At 47.9% G+C, this 17,556-nt stretch overlaps 1 long non-coding RNA gene across 1 annotated transcript; it reads left to right on the top strand.

The window, feature by feature from the left end:
- The first annotated feature begins 12,984 nt into the window (after positions 1–12,984).
- LOC310783649 lies at positions 12,985–16,735 on the top strand. The gene is made up of 3 exons (XR_014553099.1): positions 12,985–13,133; positions 14,441–14,531; positions 16,627–16,735. It is a non-coding gene; the product is annotated as an uncharacterized lncRNA (long non-coding RNA).
- The last annotated feature ends 821 nt before the right edge of the window (positions 16,736–17,556 follow it).

Raw genomic sequence — 17,556 nt, 5'->3', positions numbered from 1 at the left:
CAGTTAGCGGCGGGGATTCACGCGGCAGGGATTCACCTGTGGGCGTATCCCCACCTGCTCCCGCTGTCGGTGATTCATGTCTTTCCCAAATGGGATCTGGTAACAGTGTTGGAAGGACTCTCGGGTCACCCATTTGAGCCCTTGGACTCTGTATATCTGAAGTTCCTGTCTTTGAAGACCGTGCTGCTGATAGCCCTGTCATCAGGAAAAAGGGTTAGTGACCTGATTGCCCTCTTGGTGCAACAGTCCTCCATGGTATTTGCTGATGACAGGCACAGGGTTACGTTGCGACCTAACCCCGCGTACCGGCATAAAAATATCAATGCCAGCTTTAGATTTATGGTCATAGACTCGTCAGCTTTCTGTCCCCCGCCGTTCCATGTGGACAAGGAGTGACGTTTGCATGCGCTGTGTCCTGTGAGGGCGCTCTCAGCCTATGTGGCGAGGACGCGCTCATTACGCACTACAAACCAGCTGTTGGTCTGTTTCGGGCAAAGAGCCCAGGGTGGGGCCCTTTCCAAAGATCGCTGGTCACACTGGATAGTGGAGGCGATTGCTTTGTCCTACTCTAGGAGCCTCCAGCTCTAGCACGTTTATGTGGTGGAGCTCCTGAGCTCCCCACCGGCCGTTTGCTGAAAGGCCTCCACAGACACCAACTTGGAGGGTATCAAGTAAGTATCAAGGCGTAGAGTGGGCCTTGATACTATCAAGGCCCACTCTACGCGAGGTGTCGTGACTTCTTGGGCGCTATTGCGTGGCGTATCAGTCGAGGCCTCATGGTCCTCGTCACTGCTATGACACACGGTAGGGCATGGGCAGTTTGCCATGCGTCCGTTGTTAACCTATGCCTCTCAGGGTCGCTTTGAGGAGTGCTCCCTGCAGCAAGGACGGTTGGCACTAGAGTGAGAGCTCGAGGTTTGAAACGAAGTAAAATGTTAGGGTTGTGCTACAACCCAGGTTTTACGAGTGAGAACGAGAGCTCTCACTACCCAGCCTTGCTGCTTCGTTGTGTCGGAATCTGCAGTGGGTTGGATGAGTTGGAGTGAGTTGCTCATTGGCAAGTGCATAGGTGTAGTCCCGGCAGAACGCGTGGGAACGGCGTTCCCATACTTCTCCAAGGGGTGTTTTGTGTGTGTCAGTGTGTGTGTGCATGTCGAGCCAATAAAACGAGTGAAACTTGACAACGTTGTCATTCGTCCTATATTTAAGGTGGGCTGAATTATTCACACAGCATCAACTCGCGGCTTGAAGAAAGAAGGAAACATTCCACCTTAACTATATTTAAGGTGGGCTGAATTATTCACACAGCATCAACTCGCGGCTTGAAGAAAGAAGGAAACATTCCACCTTAACTATATTTAAGGTGGGCTGAATGATTCACACAGCATCAACTCGTGGCTTGAAGGAAAAGGAAACATTCCACCTTAACTAGCTACAGCGCGGGGGAAACCTCAGTTTAATTAAAAGCTATACTGAAACATACTTGCTTTTTCAGCATCAAAATATTTTTTTTTCCACCAGTACCTCACTATAACAAGTAAAGATGAAAAAGGCAGCCAAACATCCTTTCATTTTTCGGACCAGCTGCTATAAAGGTACGTTTACAAGCATGAAGAAACAATGTTAAAAGCGTGTTTCTTTTCAACGCGGTTGAATCAAAAGTTAGCGTTAATCACCCCATTGCAATTTGCATCGCCAGATGCCAGTTGTGCAACTTGTGTGATCGCTGGTTGAGAGATTGTTTAGCTGTTTGTGTTGATAACTGACTCTGCTCTGCTGTGCCCATATACGTATTGTAGCATTGTCAGGAACCAGTCTGTGAGTCAGGATCTAGTTACCGCACTTTATTGGGTATCACAGGTCCGAGGGCTACTGTCAGCCATAGCCCACGCCAAAACAAACCCCACAACACACACCAAACCCCGCTAGCTCCCTCCTAGCTCTCAGCTCTCCCCAAACACAGCCGTCTCTCAGGCTCCAACTCCCCCGAGCTGTTCCCCTCTCGCCCACAGCTCCCCTCCCCCCAGCCAATCACAGGTGAACCCCCCTCTCACCCCACCCACTGGCTATATGTCGCCTTCACAGACCCCCGTAAATCCCCACAGACATGTCAGATCCCACAGTTAACCCCCATGCACAGAACAGTATAACACACGTACAGTAGCACACAAACCCAACCCGCTACAGTATTTTAGTTTCAGAGCTGCAAATGTCACGGGCTTCTGCAGTGTTTATAGAGGACACAAGTTAGTCGTGTGTCAGTGACAGTGGTTTGCAGCACTTGAGGAATCCGTGAGTTTGCTCGTTTAATTCGTTGATATAAGCGATTGCCCGCCCCGAACGATTATTTAATGAATAGGCTGCGTGAACGTTAGCGTGTGTGCGTGCGCGGGGCAGGGGGGGGGGGGGGGGGGGGGTGCTTTGTTGGGACCTGTGCGTGTGCAGGTGTTCCCCATATAGGTGCGTTCCCCCACTTCTCTAGATAGCACTACACCTCTGGGCAAGTGGGTGGTACATTCTCATGTACTGTATACCATGCCAACTACTGGTGGATGGGTGGTTTAAAAAAAGGTAATTTTTTGAGAAAAATGAGTTCATCCAGTGGCGCTGCCATTGCAGAGATATGGCACTAGAGTGAGAGCTCTTGTTCTCATAAAACCTGGGTTGTAGCACAACCCTAACGTTTCAGTTGTTCTAGCCTCATAATATAGTCTCGTATATGGGCGACTGAAGTTTATTTATCCACTTTTTTTTTTACAGCACGACGCGAGAAAACAGCCTCAGAAATTAGCCTTTTTTGAGCACTACAGCAATGCTCCACAGAACATAAAGAGCTGCCTGACGTTTATAATTGACGAATGGTAGGGTCATACACAAGCCAAGTAATGTAACTTCCTTTTTCATATTTTTTTTACCTCCAGATAACATCCAATTCCGCAATCATCCTATGAGAAACACATGTGCACCACATGAGTGTTGTGCTCGCAGGAGCTGGTTTGGTTATGAAATATGATTATTAATAATTATGAATTATTAATATTCATAAATTTATTAGATTTGACAGAAAATATTGTATTCTCTGTAAGATTCGGGGCACCACTGTAGTTAAGGCTACAGACCTGTCTAAAAGTCAAGTTATGACTATTTCAGACACCAAACCAAATTGTCATATCAGTCTCATAATGATATAATTGAAGTTAATTGAAGGGTCAAAGTCCGTAAGCTTCTGTCACAGATTTCCACAGATAAAATACCTCATGAATAAGAACCAAGATTCATAGAATTATGTAATAAAAAGATTTAATCAATCACAGTATCAATGGCCATTAACACAATGATTAAAATATCAGTTCGTCACATTTATTCTCCAACTAATAATCTACCACATCTATAGCTAATAACTAATATGAATAAACATATCAATTGTGTGTGTGTGTGTGTGCGTGTGTGTGTGTGTGTGCAGTGATTTAAGTCTGCAGGTCTGGAGCAGGCTTGAATGTGTGTGTGGGTGTGTGAGTATGTGGGTGTTAATTAGCATTTGTGTGTGTGTGTGTGTGTCAGGGGAAGAGAAGGGGAGAGAGAGGGAGGAGTGGCTCGTTCTGGCTGTCTCTGTGATGTAATCACGGGATTGGTTGAGAGGCGGGCTGATCGTGTGTAGACCGCCTCTTTTTCAAAATGGCGGTTCTGCCAAATTTAGGAGAGGGTTGACCTGGTCAGACAGAGATGGCTGGGGGGCGGTCTGGACCCGCCTCCTTTCCAAAATGGCGGTTCTGCCAAATTTAGGAAAGGGTTGACCTGGTCAGACCGGGTTAGACTGACTGGGTCAGTCAAAAAGGGGACAGTTTAGCCTAAGTCACTCTGTGTGAGTGGCTCATCAAACTCTCTAATTCAGCTTGACTGTATTCTAGCGGGTGGGAGTCCTGAGACCTCCAGACCGTTCCAAGCTTAGCCCTTCCGGTTGACCGGCTAGAACGGGCTCAGCTGGGAAGACGAGAGAGTGGGAGAGTGAGAGGGAGAGAGAGAGAGAGGAGAGGGGGAGAGGATGGCCGCCAATTTCGTCCGAACTTGGCACTTATCAGCTCTGCCTACAACACCTTTAGGCATCTATATCATTCAACCGTGTGCGAAACATTGTACATCAACATACATGATAATGCATTGTAACCCCTAACTCTGCCCAGACCATTAAACCATGAATGAACTCTCACGTGGGTCCCACTCCGTTGAGCGGATCGTTCCATTTGCTGGGAAGGTTTGGGCGTGGTGAGGAGGAGGTTTGAGGTTGGCTGAGTCGATGTCGGGGCCGACGTGCGTTCTCTCTGTCGGTTGCAGAGCAGTGGTTGGCCGCTGCGGTGTGGCTGGGTGCCACGGTGGGTCTTTTGCGTCCTTCGTCTGCTGTGCTCTGTGACTGGGTGCCACGGTGTGTCTTTCTCTGCAGCAGTGAATTGGCTCTGCTGCGGTGCGTTCTTGTTGCCGGTTCTGCGGTCCTGCTGGGCTTATCTGAGCTAGGAGAGCGGCTGCTCTACGCGCGAGTTTGAAAGCACAGGAAGGCCTTTTCCTTGCGACTTATAACAACTAACCGACTTGAACTAAACTGAGATTAAGTGAAGCTATCTCAGTTACGCATGCTATTTTCTGGACCTAGAGACTCGCGGCCTTCATCTCTGGTGCTGATGCTGGTTGTTAGGCTTGAGTTCCTCCTGAGGCCTGGTCTACAGCTGGCGTTGTGCCGGGCTGTGGCAAGTCTGGAAGCGGAAGGGGGGCTTTCCCCTGCGACTTATAACACTAAATCAGGCCTGCAGGCCTCGGTGGTTATCAGAGGGTGCAGAAGAGGGGGGGGAAGGGACACGCTGCTTTGGGTCCCTCCAGCCCCTTTCGGGCATCAAGGTCTTACTGCATCAAAAGCTTACGTTAGACTGCAAAGTTAACTAAGTTTTCAACAGTTTTAAGGGAAAGCACATATTTAAATGACCCTGCGTGGTGAGCCAATGGTTGCTCTGTGAGCTGGGGTGGGCTCACCCACTCTCGAACCCCAGTTCAAAGGGTCCCGTCTCTCTGTTTACCTTTCGGTTGGGGGGAGCAATTGTCTTTGATTAGGTTTGAGATAAAACAATGGCAAGAACCCTTTGAGGCTCGGCCCCCCGCTGGGAGAGGGTGTGAGTTCCTCCTGACCAAATGGTACAGTGTTTGGAAGGTGGGGGTTAACCATAACACAACCATTTTGTTCCCTCTCCAGCAGGAATTTCAGGCCAAAGAGGAGAGCATGTTAAATCATGATATGTTCATTCATATTTCTCATGATACAGTACAGTCCACATTGTGTCGATCACAACATCCCCCCTCCTCGTCTGTGGACTGCTGTCGACCTGCGGTCCGCAGGCGAGGATGAAGGGCTGTACAGTCAGTTTGTGGTAACTTTCGGTCACCATGTCCATCTGTTCTGTGGGATCAAGTGTCATACTCTGTATAGGCAGTTCATAGTCCATCATCGGTTCAGGTTTGGTTCTGGGCAGACTTGGCTTCTGGGCAGATTCCTAACCATACCTAGACTCATTACCATACATTACATACACAACATCATTTCAAAATCAACAGAGTGAACAGGGAAGGACAGAAGAGAGGGGAGAGAAAGTGAAGGGGGTGTGATTTTGAATGTGTGCTGCGTTCCAGCAGTGTTTGTGCATGAGTCTGTGTGTCTATATGTAGCTATGTGCCAAGCTTTGTCATCTCCTGGGAGGGCCTCTGGTGGTTTGAATGCCCACCCTGCCCGTCAGGCGTCTGGCGCCCATTCGGATGTCTAATTGGGTGGAGCGCCTAGTGCGCTGAGGAGGCTCACGCCCTGCGGTGCGACCATGATGTCTCTTTGGGCAGCAACTACCCCCCTTGGCTCAGTTCTGCAGAACCGGGTGTTCTGGCCTGCCTTGTGAGCGTGTGCGTGGTACCGTCTCTGGGTCCGCACACACGCGGTTGGTGGGTTGAAACTGGCCATTTCTGCTTTTTGCTTCGGTTTCCACCTCCCACGCTATTGATGCGCTTTTGAGGACCGTGCGCATGCTTCGGTCGTACCAACGTGCGTCTAGGGCTACGGATGGGCGCACCGAGTCATGAAGACCGTCTAGGAAAAGTTCCTTGAGACGTGACACGTCTCCTTGATCCGGTCCATTTCTACCTTGACTGTAGATTCTCTTCAAACGTCTAAAGTAATCTCTAGGATGTTCCTGGTAGTTCTGTTCGACGTGTAAGGCCGCGTTCCTCCCCGCCGCTGGCAACTGAGTAGGAATATATTCTTCTCCCAAGGCTTCGCGAAGCTTGTCAAAGTCATCTCTGATATGGGAAGGTTGCGTTTGGATAAACGCACGCACATGCTTTGAGCTCGTGTTCCATATTAGTTGCGCTTTCTCTCGCGGCGAGGCGTGTGGCAGAGCCTGCGAACCACGTTCGACTTCGTTGAGATAATCGGTCAAGTGTACCTCGTGACTGGCTGGATCGAACAAGTCAATGTCGTTTGCGATTGACTCAAGTAAGTGATAGCGTGACTCTGCTTCTCGGAGAGAGAGTTCTGAATCACTCTGTTTTGGCAGTGGAGCCTGCAAGAAGGAGTGGCCGTTGGCACTATCGGGCACCAAAGAGCGACTAATGTCATCATGCCGGGGGTCCCCCCTTTCGGGGGAAGGTGTGGAAGAGCTGACTTCCTGTTTCCTCGGTGGACAGGAGCTAGAAAATGAGTGAGGCTGGATAGCCTCTTGTGAAAAAGACCTAGCAGGATCCTCTCTGGGTGACAGGTTAGCATCACTGGGCAGTTGGTCTGTGTCCAGCTGTGAATGCTGTTTGTTTTCCCTGTTCGTAGTCACACTCTCTGTTTGGGAAGCGGAGTGGATCTGCCGGAACTTAGTGACTGAATCTGACTCATCAGCGCACCCGTTGGTGGCCTGAGCAAATGACGGTTTATAATGCACAGGGCGGTAGTCGATCGACTCGCCACGGGCATGATAAATGTGAAGCCGGTAAGGCACACGTTCCTCCCTGCAGGGGGTTGCAGTGTGGATCGTTTCGTCATAACCGGAAGTGGCGCTGTCAAGTCGTTTGACTGTCAGCGGTTTGTGCTCTGAGGTGGAAGTCAGAGCTGGATGGAAGCGTGAATAACGTCTGAGTCTACACGTAGGTTGCTCGGATGAATGACTGACTGGTATGTCGGAAGCATGAAAGTCGAGCTCTGAATCGGATGATGACTGCTGGGCTGAATAGCCTGAATCAGTTTGCTCGTTGTCATGAGCCAAAGAGTGATTTTTGCAGATGAAAGATGCGTCACAGTGGTCACGGGTGATGTTAACCGAAGTTTTAGGGTCGCTCAGATGGTGAGAGCGGTCTCCCCCCTTTCGCGGTGTGGTGTCGCGATGTCTAGCGGCGTGGCTGCTTGCCAGCGCGGGCGCTAAGTGGTGTGCGGGGGTCTGATTCAAGTCGAGGGTTGGTCTAGCCCTAAGAGGCGTGTCAGCCTCCGGTTCCGGCGGGGCTATGGCCCTTAAGGCCTTCTGGTGCTCTCGCTGCTTGGAAGCCTTGGCTGTTTGCCGTGCAATTACTGCTCGGGTGGTCGCCGACACCATGGGTGGCTCAAGAGGGATGTAGGTCGTTGGACCCACCTGATCTGCCAGTGTTTCCTGGCGTCCCGGTTCTGGTGGGGAAGCCGGGGATCCGGTCTGCACGCCTTTTTGGCTCTGTTGCAGCCGGGAAACTTCTGTTCGCAGTCGGGCTAATTCTGTTTGGCAGGCCTGGGCTTCTTTGCGCAGGTACAGATTGGCCCGCAGCGTAGCTTGACAGCTGTTGCGCAGTCTGCCTATCTGCGTCTGGTGCAGAGCTGCCTGCTGCTGGTATGCAGCATCTTGCACATTGAGTCTGCGGTGTTGCAGAAAGAAAATAATTCCCAATGGGATTAGCACTATGGCTAGTGTTAGCATTACAGTGCCAAATTCACCCCCTACTCCTGTAGGCGGGCAGATGAGAGAGGCGGCTACAGCTTGAAAGTCTGTGTCGGCCATCTTAAGGGAAGCTTCAGCGCTGACCATCTTGTGGCAGCGCGGACTCATTGCGTGGTGAGTCAAGCAGCTGTTTTACTGCTGTCAATTTTAAGCAAAAGGTGTGTGCACTCACCTTGTTTGCTATGGCGTCACATTGTCGTGAACGTCAATGCCCACAGTTACTAATTCTAATTAAAGAATGGCCCAAATGTGACAGTCTCTCTGTGAGGTAGCTGTCAATTGCATGCAGTTAGTGTGACAACTGTCAGCTGTCACTGCTAGTGTCAGCTGTCAGGGGTGCAGGGTGTGCCTGCCTTTCACATGCAAATTCACTGTGAGTCAGGTCACAGGGCTGTGTTTACAGCTGGTCTCTGGCTCTGTGAGAGGACCAGGGTGAATGAGTTTGAATGCTAATGTGGGGAGGGGCAGCCTGACTTCCCCCCACCCTTTGCCGGTGTGGCTTTCAAATTAGCATCAAAGGTTCCACTTTAAAATGCACAGCGCTGTTTATTTAAACTCTGTTAAAGTCACTCTCTGATAGATGGAAAATTGCTATCTCTCATAATTTAGGTTGAAGGCACAGTGGGAAGCAGTTTAACTGTGGTTTCTAACATAAAAATGGAATCAAGGATTTTAAGATGAGCTGTTGTCTTTGGGACTGTTTTGCTCAGAAATATTAAATACAAATCCTAACTTGTGTTAAGATTATGGAAAGATTCTATATTTTATGATTAGAGTTCCTTTAGTGTCTTCTGACGCATGTGATTTGCTTGGCAAAGCACTATAGAAAACCTGATTTTGGAAAATTTGGAAATTTTTTGATTTTTCAAAAATGTATGAATTTTAATTATTTATGCATATCATATCTGTGGAAATACTGATATTAGAATCCTCAAACGGGGCGTCAATTATGTTGTGCTCGCAGGAGCTGGTTTGGTTATGAAATATGATTATTAATAAGTATGAATTATTAATATTCATAAATTTATTAGATTTGACAGAAAATATTGTATTCTCTGTAAGATTCGGGGCACCACTGTAGTTAAGGCTACAGACCTGTCTAAAAGTGAAGTTATGACTATTTCAGACACCAAACCAAATTGTCATATCAGTCTCATAATGATATAATTGAAGTTAATTGAAGGGTCAAAGTCCGTAAGCTTCTGTCACAGATTTCCACAGATAAAATACCTCATGAATAAGAACCAAGATTCATAGAATTATGTAATAAAAAGATTTAATCAATCACAATATCAATGGCCATTAACACAATGATTAAAATATCAGTTCGTCACTCACATTTATTCTACAACTAATAATCTACCACATCTATAGCTAATAACTAATATGAATAAACATTATATCAATTGTGTGTGTGTGTGTGTGTGTGTGCAGTGATTTAAGTCTGCAGGTCTGGAGCAGGCTTGAATGTGTGTGTGGGTGTGTGAGTATGTCAGTGTTAATTAGCATTTGTGTGTGTGTGTGTGTCAGGGGAAGAGAAGGGGAGAGAGAGGGAGGAATGGCATTCTGGCTGTCACTGTGATGTAATCACGGGATTGGTTGAGAGGCGGGCTGATCGTGTTTAGACCGCCTCTTTTTCAAAATAACGGTTCTGCGAAATTTAGGAGAGGGTTGACCTGGTCAGACAGAGATGGCTGGGGGGCGGTCTGGACCCGCCTCCTTTCCAAAATGGCGGTTCTGCCAAATTTAGGAAAGGGTTGACCTGGTCAGACCGGGTTAGACTGACTGGGTCAGTCAAAAAGGGGACAGTTTAGCCTAAGTCACTCTGTGTGAGTGGCTCATCAAACTCTCTAATTCAGCTTGACTGTATTCTAGCGGGTGGGAGTCCTGAGACCTCCAGACCGTTCCAAGCTTAGCCCTTCCGGTTGACCGGCTAGAACGGGCTCAGCTGGGAAGACGAGAGAGTGGGAGAGTGAGAGGGAGAGAGAGAGAGAGGAGAGGGGGAGAGGATGGCCGCCAAGTTCGTCCGAACTTGGCGCTTATCAGCTCTGCCTACAACACCTTTAGGCATCTATATCATTCAACCGTGTGCGAAACATTGTACATCAACATACATGATAATGCATTGTAACCCCTAACTCTGCCCAGACCATTAAACCATGAATGAACTCTCACGTGGGTCCCACTCCGTTGAGCGGATCGTTCCATTTGCTGGGAAGGTTTGGGCGTGGTGAGGAGGAGGTTTGAGGTTGGCTGAGTCGATGTCGGGGCCGACGTGCGTTCTCTCTGTCGGTTGCAGAGCAGTGGTTGGCCGCTGCGGTGTGGCTGGGTGCCACGGTGGGTCTTTTGCGTCCTTTGTCTGCTGTGCTCTGTGACTGGGTGCCACGGTGTGTCTTTCTCTGCAGCAGTGAATTGGCTCTGCTGCGGTGCGTTCTTGTTGCCGGTTCTGCGGTCCTGCTGGGCTTATCTGAGCTAGGAGAGCGGCTGCTCTACGCGCAAGTTTGAAAGCACAGGAAGGCCTTTTCCTTGCGACTTATAACAACTAACCGACTTGAACTAAACTGAGATTAAGTGAAGCTATCTCAGTTACGCATGCTATTTTCTGGACCTAGAGACTCGCGGCCTTCATCTCTGGTGCTGATGCTGGTTGTTGGGCTTGAGTTCCTCCTGAGGCCTGGTCTACAGCTGGCGTTGTGCCGGGCTGTGGCAAGTCTGGAAGCGGAAGGGGGGCTTTCCCCTGCGACTTATAACACTAAACCGACTTAAAGTAACTGAGATTAAGTAGAACTATCTCAGTTCACGCGTGCTATTTCTTGTTGAACTCACGGCCTTTCCTTGCAGGCGATCCCTGGGGCTGCTGTGGGCTCAGAGTCCTCCGGGCCCTGGTCAGGCTTGCAGGCCTCGGTGGTTATCAGAGGGTGCAGAAGGGGGGGGGGAAGGGACACGCTGCTTTGGGTCCCTCCAGCCCCTTTCAACAGTTTTAAGGGAAAGCACATATTTAAATGAGCCTGCGTGGTGAGCCAATGGTTGCTCTGTGAGCTGGGGTGGGCTCACCCACTCTCGAACCCCAGTTCAAAGGGTCCCGTCTCTCTGTTTACCTTTCGGTTGGGGGGAGCAATTGTCTTTGATTAGGTTTGAGATAAAACAATGGCAAGAACCCTTTGAGGCTCGGCCCCCCGCTGGGAGAGGGTGTGAGTTCCTCCTGACCAAATGGTACAGTGTTTGGAAGGTGGGGGTTAACCATAACACAACCATTTTGTTCCCTCTCCAGCAGGAATTTCAGGCCAAAGAGGAGAGCATGTTAAATCATGATATGTTGATTCATATTTCTCATGATACAGTACAGTCCACATTGTGTCGATCACAACATGAGCTATTTACAAATATTCACATGGGATATTTACACCCGGGTGTATATAGAAAAAACATCACATGGATGCAACTGGGACGTATCATCAGTGATGTACCATGGGGTCATAGGATGTTTCGGGTACTGCAACATCAGACACCCTCACCCAGGTGACCCAGCCGGGGGTGATCAAGCCCCGACTTACGTCCCAGTAGCTACCCATGGTCAGCCCTCTTAGGGAAAGACAGGGCCACTCAATCCGCTGCTCCGGAACTACTCTGCCGGGACCGGGAGGCTCTGGCACGTGGAGGGACTGGGCTCTGTGGGTTGACTCCTGTCCAGGCTCCTCCTACATCTCACCAGGTCCAGGACCTGTGCGTTGCACCAGACTCCCCCGCTCCCAACATTTCATTCCGGTATGATGTTTCTTGGGCCGTGGTGGTACTGCAGGCTCCACTTGCGGCTTGAATGGCCCTCCTAAAAGGCCTCTTGTGGATTTGTTGGGCTTCTTCCTCACGGAAGACGCAGGCTGGGGCGCTAACCCATACTGCTCCCGGGTTCCGTCTACATTCCGGCTGTCAATGTAAATAGTATCTACCTGAATTAAAACATTGTTCATTTACCATTTCCCCCCCATTTGAAACCATGTTGGCATGCGTCAGCAACTATCATTTATCGTTTTTCTTTTCCTTTGAAACCATGTTGGCTGTCAACCAGTGACCATGTCAAGGAAGTGCAGCTGGAGCGTATAAAAATAAATCCTTGTCCCACTGGCTCACGTGAGCATGGGTGCCTGGCCAATCCAAGTGATTGACTGCTGCATGTAGGCGGGCACAGGTGGTGCCCGTGGTTTTGCCGGAGCAGCGGTGGGTTCCATAATAACACGGTGATGACACACCTCCATGTGACATCACATAAAGACAGACCAAAGCAGGCCACCACCCTCTTCCTTACACTCCTCTCCCTCTCTCTTCCACTCCTCTCTCTCTCTATTCCACTCTGCTGCGATCCACTAACAAGACTAGTCTAAACACACGCACTCACACGCACATACACACTCACATGCACACATGCAGGCACACATGCGCCCACATATGAACACACAAATATAAGCACACACACTTGGATAAAACCTACAAGTGACATTTACTGTTTATTAATTAGATTAGCTATAGATGATTAGTAGTATAGTAAGTGTGATAATTGATTGCTTTACTCATTATGTTGATGCTCCCATTAATTGTATGATTGAATACATATTTTGTTACACATTCTATAGACTCCAGTGAGTATTCACCTCCATCTGTGGTCTCAGCTGTGAAGAAGCCAGCATTTGATTTTCTAGCCTTCTAACTATGCAAAACACACTTACTATTCATTATTGAGACTGATTTAATTGGTTTGGTGTCTAATTCATAACTAGACTCATAGACAAGGTGTGTGGGCCTTATCTTACGCTGGTGCCCTGATTTTATAGAGAATTACCATATTTTCTGACAAATTTCATAGACTTACGAATATTAATACTTTAAGAATTATTAATAATCATATTCATAACCAAAGCAGCTCCCTAAACGCACAAGAATGTCCATGTGATTGATCCTGACTGTAACAGCCTTCTTCTCCTCCTCTCTCCTCCAACAACAGCTGCTGTCTCTAAACCCTCCATCTCTACATTGTGTGATGCTGGTTTGACGCGCTGTATTCTGAGCTGTGACACAAACATCACAGACGCTGAACCAGTGAGCTACACCTGGTGGAAAGACAACATGAGGAAGACTGACTTACCCAAAGAGCAAAGGATTACAAAGGTACAACTACGACGAAACTAGTGGGATTTGTTTTTGGATGCTTCCAATTTTGGCATTGGACTAAGACGACGTTTAAGTATGGGTTTAAGCTGCTGAAGTCTCCTTGAGCAAGAGACTGAATCCCTTCCAGCTCCAGTCTTCTCTGTAGCTGAGCTTCAGGACTCTTTTTAATCAAAGGTTAAAGGCTAAGTTCACCCAAAAATTAAAATTCAGTCTTATCTACTCACCCCCATGCCACTGGAAGGACAGGTGAAGTTTTAGTTTTAGAGTTTTACAGCAGAACGCCATTGCAGAATGCTCCCAAACAATTGAAGTTGATGGTGACCAACTTTCTTTACTTGTTTTTAGGGTTTCAAGCCGCTAGGTTAGGTTAGGTGAATAGTGAAGTGGATAGTGACCAACTTTCAAACATAAAAAAGACTCCATAATGCTCGTCTGGCATAATCCAAGTCTCCAGAGGCCCTGAGATGCCAAGCTGAAAAGACGTCATTTACAAGCTGTTTTAGCTGAAATCTGCACTGTAGCAGGCTACAGTAGCAGCCCCAGATGATGGACCACCTGGCTATGGTGCAGATTTCAGCTAAGCACAGGTTGTAAATCATGTATTTCCAAGTCAACTTGGCATCTCAGGGCTTCTAGAGACTTGGATGGAGCCCTTTTTTACATTTGAATGTTGGTCACCATTTATTTCAATTGTTTAGGAGATCTGCAGCAGTGTTTTGCTGTAAAACTCTACAAATGTTTTGTGGACTAAAAAAACTTCACGCATCCTTCCATCATCATTGAGATAATGACTGGATTTTCATTTTGGGGTGAATTGATCCTTTAAAGCAGGCGTGTCCAAATCTTTTTGAATGGGGGCCAGGATGGATCATGTGAAATTACTGGGGGGCCGGTCAGCTGCTTCTCGCATATATCCTCATATCATATGGGTTATAAAAATACAAATAAAATACAATTGTACGTAAGGATTTTGTTTACCATCTGAAAACATTAGTTTGGCCTGTGTTGTTCCTACTTGGTGCTTGTCTATAAACTGATAGTGCTGTCATCATTAGGTGAACAAAAATGTGAATTGAACTTGTTTGATTAACCAATACTGTGTGGAGGGCCACATGTATATTTTGAGAGACAAGCCGCTGGCCACTTAAGATCGGTCAAAGGGCCACATCTGGCCCCAGGACCGGACTTTGGACATGCCTGCATTAAAGGCACCAAGTGCTCAGTTTAAAATTAAACTGAAATGTGGCTGAGTGATTGGTTTGTGAACTTTGAGCTAATTCTATTTTTTTTATATATATTTTTAGGAGGATTGGACTTATACATTGTTCAGATGTAAGGTGGAGAACCCAGTCAGTGAGGAGGTCAGCCAACCCATCAGCAACCCCTTCAACCCGAGTGAGTTACTTCACTTCAACAACATGTTTAATTTAGCATTAATTTTTTTTTCAAGAACTGCCTTCTTTCACTTACGTAACATGTCTAAGAAAGACACACAAACTAGTTCATGCATTTGTTACTTCTAGGCTGGATTATTTCAATTCTGTAGGCTACCCCAAAAAGTCTCTAAAGACTCTCCAGCTGATCCAGAATGCTGCTGCAACATGTTCTGACAAGAACTAGGAAAAGAGATCATATTTCTCTCATACCAGCTTCTCTGCACTGGGTCCCTGTAAAATCCAGAATATAATTTAAGATCCTTCTCCTCACCTACAAGGACGAGCTCCCGTTGCTAGCTGCGATGTGTGTAATAGGCCCAGAAGGACCAGAATTTTATGCTTAAAAACATCTTAATTTTTCACATTCTGTTTTGGTGACTGGTGAAACTGCGTGGATTATTTTGGGAGATTTTTTTGCATGATTGCAGTTGTCAGCAGTTTGGACTAACATTACCTCTTGTATGGCAAATGGCAAGGAGTCATGGTCTCATCTAGCTTTAGAGACCACAGCTCTTTTCCACCTTCAGATAAGAGCCCTGCCACTAACCATGCAATTCCCCACTGACGTTTTTCCCTCTGCCTATAGCACCATCTCTAGACATTACTTACCTTAGCTGAGCACTGAAGTGAAGACGGGCCTATACCACCGTCTCTAGACATTACTTACCTTAGCTGAGCAGTGAAGTGAAGACGGGCCTACTATACCACCATCTCTAGACATTACTTACCTTAGCTGAGCAGTGAAGTGAAGACGGGCCTATACCACCATCTCTAGACATTACTTACCTTAGCTGGGCAGTGAAGTGAAGATGGCTTTCAAACGATGAAAGCCTTTTCTCCAATGTGGGGTGTGTGGTAGACCTACACATCTGCATAAAATCCACAAATTTGAACCATCATCTTTACTTGTGCTCACTGCTCACCAGGTGTACTGCAAGTAGGGGGGCAGCAGTGAGCACAAGACATCATTTCAAATTTGTCTATTTGTAAACCGTCTCAAGATAACTTTTGTTATGATTTGCCACTATATAAGGGGGCGAAACGCTGGTGACCCTGAGATACCTGCTGAGGATGTAGAAGGGTTTCCAACGGTGTGAGTGCTCTGGCCACACTCTCACCAAGGAATACCGCCGTGGGGGCGGCATGTCGTGGCTCCTGCGGTTTCTGCTTGTGGCAAGGCATCTTTGATGTGAAGTGAACGTCGGGGGTGCTTTGCTGCGGGCGGGGTCTGCGGGGGCTGCGGTGTGTTGTCCTCGCGGTGGTCCTGCGGTTTCTGCTTGTAGCGGAGCATCTTTTGATGTTTACTTCACCTGTAATTTCGTGACCATGGGGAAAGGCCCATTGGCGGTGGGGAAAGACCCACGGACATCCGTGAAAGAACGGATGACAGCTCGGAAAGACGGCACGCAACAGTGTTAGGGCTGGCACCCCAAGGCACTGCACAAGCTAGCTACAAGTACAAGACCAAGTGCAAAGAGCAGCTACAGCAACGCAAAGCACCTGATACTACCCAGAGATGTATCTCTGAGTTTATTGGTACTGCTTGTTAGTCGGCGGAGGACCGGGGTCAGGAGTCAAACCACAGTGCCCTGGACCTCTTTGCTCAACCTGCTCAGACCACAAGAAGAGGAGGTGCAAGATGGGTGTGGCTGACTAGAGCTCGCAGTTGGAGCCCTTCTACAGGCGAAGATTAATCTTCGCAGCCCCACTCAGGCGAGGCGTACAGGCTGGGGGGCGAAACGCTGGTGACCCTGAGATACCTGCTGAGGATGTAGAAGGGTTTCCAACGGTGTGAGGTCTCTGGCCACACTCTCACCAAGGAATACCGCCGTGGGGGCGGCATGTTGTGGCTCCTGCGGTTTCTGCTTGTGGCAAGGCATCTTTGATGTGAAGTGAACGTCGGGGGTGCTTTGCTGCGGGCGGGGTCCGCGGGGGCTGCGGTGTGTTGTCCTCGCGGTGGTCCTGCGGTTTCTGCTTAGCGGAGCATCTTTTGATGTTTACTTCACCTAAATACAATTGACTTGACTTGACACTTGTTGCTATTTTTTCTGCAGAGTCTGATGGTGAACGGAAACTCAGAACAGGGAGAATAGTCACCATCTCCGTGGTAGTGACCATGTTGCTGCTCGTCATAATGCCCATTGCCAAACGCTTACGAGAACCAGGTAGGAAGCCATGAAATACTATATATTTAAATTTACAATTAATTAATGTCAAATTGAGGTATTCATATTATGATGTAATTAAACTTATATTTGCCTCTAATTGACAGTATTCACATCAGAGTCCTGCGCGGGTCTGATTTTCAAGACACGGCCCCGCGACGTGCAATACCGACCCCGCTCCGCGAACCCGCACATATGATCAATCTGTACTGCAACCCACCCCGCCCCGCAGACATGAGACCCGCACCCCGACCCGGAACTGCATATACATGTATATAATAACCGTTAATCTGCAGTGCAAACGTTTTATAGTGACCCTAACGAAACTGCCAACAGCAGTCTTTCTGGCCGAGACTCATCAGCTGATGTACGTTAATTAGCTTTTAGCAGCTGCTAGCTGACTAACCAGTTGGATAGCTCTGCTATCATACACTACAGACAGTAACAGCAAGGAAAGTGACTTACCAGCTATTTCCAATATGTCCGTTATAATCCATACTGCCTCTATGATCGCTGTTGCAGGAACGTAAATCCACTTGTACAACATTCAACCTCTCCACTTTCACGGTATCCATGACATGTTGTTGCCTGTTGCTATGAAAACAGCCAGTGTGTATGGTACTATGGTTGTAGTGGAGCCTACTACAGTATCTGTCCGACTCGTATTGTCTCCAATCAATCACCTTGACCCCGCAGCTGAGTTTTGAATGTTTTGTCCAGTCCATATAGCATCACACAATGCACGGTATGCGGCTATGCGCATACTTGAAACGATGCCGGTTATGTAAACAAAGTGGAAAATGTGGTCAGAAACTGTTC

This window comes from Poromitra crassiceps, assembly GCF_964638095.1.
Source record: "Poromitra crassiceps genome assembly, chromosome: 10".
NCBI classification, from domain to species: Eukaryota; Metazoa; Chordata; class Actinopteri; order Beryciformes; family Melamphaidae; genus Poromitra; species Poromitra crassiceps.
Note: the sequence above shows the minus strand (reverse complement) of the source record. Positions and strands in the feature narration are given on the sequence as shown.